This window comes from Rutilus rutilus, assembly GCF_951802725.1.
Source record: "Rutilus rutilus genome assembly, chromosome: 12".
Taxonomy (NCBI): Eukaryota; Metazoa; Chordata; class Actinopteri; order Cypriniformes; family Leuciscidae; genus Rutilus; species Rutilus rutilus.
In genome coordinates, this window is record NC_140217.1 from 4733817 (window position 1) to 4738920 (window position 5104).

Below are 5104 nucleotides of genomic sequence, written 5' to 3' on the forward strand. Positions count from 1 at the left end.
AGCCGATGCGTGACGCCAGTTGCAAAGGTTACACACACACACATCAGTGCAAAACTTCAAATCCACGTTTGATGCTTCAACCCTTCAAACAAATTCTATTAAATATGAATGAATAAAATGATAAGTAGCCTATGAGCATATGTATAAGCATACATTAATACTCACCAAATACTGCATCCATAAACATATTGATTGATATGCAACACATATTGATATTGAGACACGAGCTCACAGCTATGTAGAATGAGTGGTTAGTTATTGTCCAATAGTTATTCCGAAATATTTGATGATATTATTAAAATATTTTAAGATCACAATTAGGTTACACTTTATTTTAAGGTGTCCTTGTTACAGTGTACTTTTACATTACTGAGTAATATTAATTAACAACATGTAGCCTACTTGTAGTAGTTTACTATAGTAGGCTACTATAGTTTTAGTTATTAATATAGTAACTACATGTAACAGGTGTAACAAGGACACTGTACAATAAAGTGTTACCAACAATCACTATTAAATAAATATAATGCAAAACATAATATATAAAAATATAATATTTATATTATAATAAAAATGTACAAGCATCGTCACAAAAGAGGTTCATTAAGTTCATGTTATCATTAGAGCTTCTACTGCAATGTAAAGTGTGTTTTTTTAATGGATGAAACTTCCTAATGTGTGTGTGTGTGTGTGTGTGTGTGTGTGTGTGTGTGTGTGTGTGTGTGTGTGTGTGTGTGTGGTTGTCTATGCAGGTTTACGCAGACATCTTGATCTGTGATTTGCTGACTCAGAGATCTGCCCAGAACTGAGCTTTACCCTCTGAACGACACATATTTCACAACACACATCACACTAAAGTTATCTTCCTCTGTCTCAACTCACCACAGAGGAATTCACCGCAATAAGAGCACACATTATATATTCTGCTGAACTGAAGAAAATTTCAAATGCAAATGTTCTGCCTTTTCACATCAACAGATGACAGCAGTATCGGTTCATGGGTTGATCGGTTTATGTATAGATCCTGCTGAATCACACTAGATTCTTTTTTGAGGAACTGCTTTTTGCCATCTGACCGGAAATGTGTCAGGTTCCTCCTCCTTCACAATCTGAAGGTGTTCTTGGAAAATTTTATGTCACAGAGTCTAAAATTTCCACAGACATAATTTCACCCCCACCATCAAGTTATTAAAAGGAAAATAATGCATCAGACACTTTTATCCTATTGAGGTTGTAATCTGAATTAAATGTCTTGCTGAAGGGTAAAATGCTGCTACAGTTTAAGTCATCATGCCTTGTTCTTTGACTAGACGTTGCATTTATCAATCTTTAAAGAACCTCTTTACCTTCTTACCTTCTTTTGATGTTCTTACATTAAAAAAAAAGTGATAGGTAGGTACAATGAACTTCTTGTTATTGTGTTAATGATGTATTGCAAAAGTCTTTTGCTGCTATTGAGGTGTATACGGCTGGTTACTTAGTACAGGTTTGGTGGGATGGTTAGGTTTAAGGTGCATGGGTTAGGATGTAAGGGAAGGGTCATTATAGATGTAATTACAGAGATTAATTACAGCTGTAATTGCATGCAGGTATTTTTTTGGTTACACTTTATTTTAAGGTGTCATTGTTACAATGTAATTATACATTTAAGTACTGAGTAATATTAATTAACAACAACTATTTACTGAAGGGTTACGGTAGGATTAGGGTTTGGTTGAGGGTTAGTTGCATGTAATTATGCATAATTTACTGTTGGTAAGTACATGTAACATGTAACAAGGACACTGTAAAATAAAGTGTTACCGTTAAAAAATAAAATAAGTACAATGTAAAAACACAATAAGTGCATTGTATCAAATGATTAATTTAAATTGTAGTATTTTTATACATTTTAATCCCCATAAATCAAAGCAGTGTCTCAGAACAAGCCATTTGCAGATTGTAGCTTTTGTGATGTCACAAATGCTTAGGCTCCGCCTACGACTGCTGGCGGACTCTGTCGTGACACGGCTGAAGCGAAGCAATGCGTTCCTGTAAGAAAAATATCGACATTTAAAACTTTATAGACTAAAATAACTAGCTTCCGGCAGACGTCCGTACGCATCGATTTACGGCGAAAGAGTAACCCTTGACCTGATTCACAATGTAATGATGAACACGGAAGCACAGAGGAAAGAGCAAAACAAAACACCGGTCATGAATTAGAAGTTTAAAACGAGAATTTTTAAAGAGAAATGTCGGAGGAGCTTGAGTTTGTTGCCCAGCCCTGTTTGTTTGACCCGCGAGAGGCGTCAAAGCTTACGCTACTCCTACATCCTACGTCATCGTCAAGTGTTACTCTTTCGGCACAAGTCGACTTGTGTACGGCCGTCTGCCGGAAGCTAGTTATTTTAGTCGATAAAGTTTTAAATATGGATTTCTTACACAAACTCATCGCTTCGCTTCAGAAGGCCTTTATTAACCCCCCAGAGCAGTGTGGAGCATTTTTATCATGGATAGATGCACTTTTATCATGGATAGATGCACTTTTATCATGGATAGATGCACTTTTATCATGGATGGATGCACTTTTATAGACTTCGAAACATAAACGGCCATTCACTGCCATTATAAGTCTTGGAAGAGCCAGGACATTTTTTAATATAGCTCCGATTGTATTCGTCTGAAAGAAGAATGTCATATACACCTAGGATGACTTGAGGGTGAGTAAATCATGGGCTAATTTTCATTTTTGGCTGAACTATCCCTTTAAAGCAATTCTATGCGTTTGACATGTGTACTAAAGTCTGTCAATCATCATTAGATCGCCACCCTCAGGGTGAATAATGCAAGGACATTAGAATTCTATTAGATTTTTATTTTAGATTATTTATTATATAAAGCATACAAAATGTTTATCATGTTAAACTAGCGCTAATACCCAGAATCACCCCTACCTAAATTTACGGGCAAGTTTTTCAATTAAGAGCAGTGAGTGATTTTCTGTTTTTCTTTTGTTGTTTGATTCATGTTAACATCATATATAGCAGTAGGTACTGAATACACATGCGATTTCTTTCCCTGCTGTTTACGTTCACAGACACAACCAACACAATGTGAACTTCGTGTGTGTTTGATAGTTTAAGCGCAATAAGACGTGAAAGAGAACTCAGTTTAATCCTCACGGGATGTTCCATCTGACATCCAGCTTTCTGTGCGCGTGTTTCGGATGTGTGCGCTCAGAAAACCATATATCAGAGGTTTAGACTGATATGGCCATAAAACGCATGCAGATAATGTGATAAAACCATAGGATAAAACAAACAGTTTTGTGTTTTTTTCGAGGCACGAGCTGTAGGCTCCGCCCTCTTCTGGAAAGTGCACGAAAACAACATGATTTCCCTTCCACTCAAAAACTGGCATTTACAACCACTGTCTCTGTTTACAACATGGTTTGATCAATGATCTGTGAGGTATTTTGAGCTGAAACTTCACAGACACATTCTGGGGACACCTGAGACTTATATTACATCTTGTAAAAAGGGGCATAATAGGTCCCCCAGCTTTATCAGTCCTCCTTGTGTTTACACAGTTCCGGCTGTACATAATGAGCATTTTTTGAGGAAGAAATAATCAAGTTTATCAGATTTGTGGCGTCATATCTTTAAAATCTGGACATTTTTGTTTAAAGCACCTAAGAAACTTATCAAGCTCTGATTCTGTTAGATCCTACACTGCTCGGCCAAAAAGAAAGTCGCTGTTTGGATTTAAATAGGCAAATGCTTATAAGAGTCTAAAACTATATAGGCTACATATAGTTTCAAGATATATCTGTGCATTTTGTGCCTTTCAACTATCAGACATTATAAGCTACCCAAACTAATGTGGTAACAGGTGACGTTTGTGTCTGTTGCAGATATATTTCCTCTGATGCCGTGGGAGTGTGATTGATGTGGGGTGATAAAATATAGTTAAACATCTCTACACATATGCATGTTCATGCACCTGCTAACCCATAACCCGATTTTTAGTCACAGACATGTTGCCATGGAAACTACAACGGCCCTTTACAGCCATTGTCATATGGCAAAAGACAAAGGAGATGTGGGTTACAGGGCTTTTACTCATTTCTACACACACACACACACACACACACACACACACACACACACACACACACACACACACACACACACACACACACACACACACACACACACACACACACACACACACACACACACACACAGTCCCTGAATCAAGCACATGCACCAGCATGCACACACACTCATCCTCAGGTTGTCATATTTCCCCTCATATATCAAAATCACAACAGTTCATAAATGAAATCACCAACTGCATTGGCAAACAGGGTGTGGTGGGAGAAAAAAAAACGATGTGATGACAGTTTTATTGTCACTTGTATTGTTTTTAGCCAGCTTTGGTGTCATTCACACAACAATGCAGTATAGGTTCTCACATAGGCTATGTCATAACACAGTACACCATTTTGAATATGCATATCATATGACTTTAGAAAACATGAGAAGTAGAATGAGCTGTATGGACCAATTTTAGGACGTTTTGTTGTTGTTGCTGCTGTTGTTTGATATTCGTAAGCACTGTGAACTGCACTCCATATTGTCATATGGAAAAGAGATGCAAATAAAAAAATAATGCATCCATAATTGGAGCAACATGAGGGTGGTATTACTTTTTTTTTTTTTTGGTGAATTATTGATTTATATTCTCTTGTAATGAATGATTGCAGAATAAATTAATGCATCAAGATCACATTCTTTCACATGTCAGTACGGATTATGCACAAGTGTTTGCCCTTCATATAACTGAAAACATATACACTACATTCAGACTTACATTTATTCCCTTACAAGACACTTGAACAAGGACAATAACACCTGACAAAGCATAAAACCAGAGCCAGAAATAGAGCTCTGCATCTACCGCCTACACATATTCATCTTTCCTTTTATAATAAGAAAGTGCCAGACTGTATGGATGAATACACCAGTAAAAAAACATTTACTTATTCATTGCTTAAACGTCATGCTTATACATCAGTTACACGTGAAAACATGTCTCTGATCTAACAACTAAGAAAATA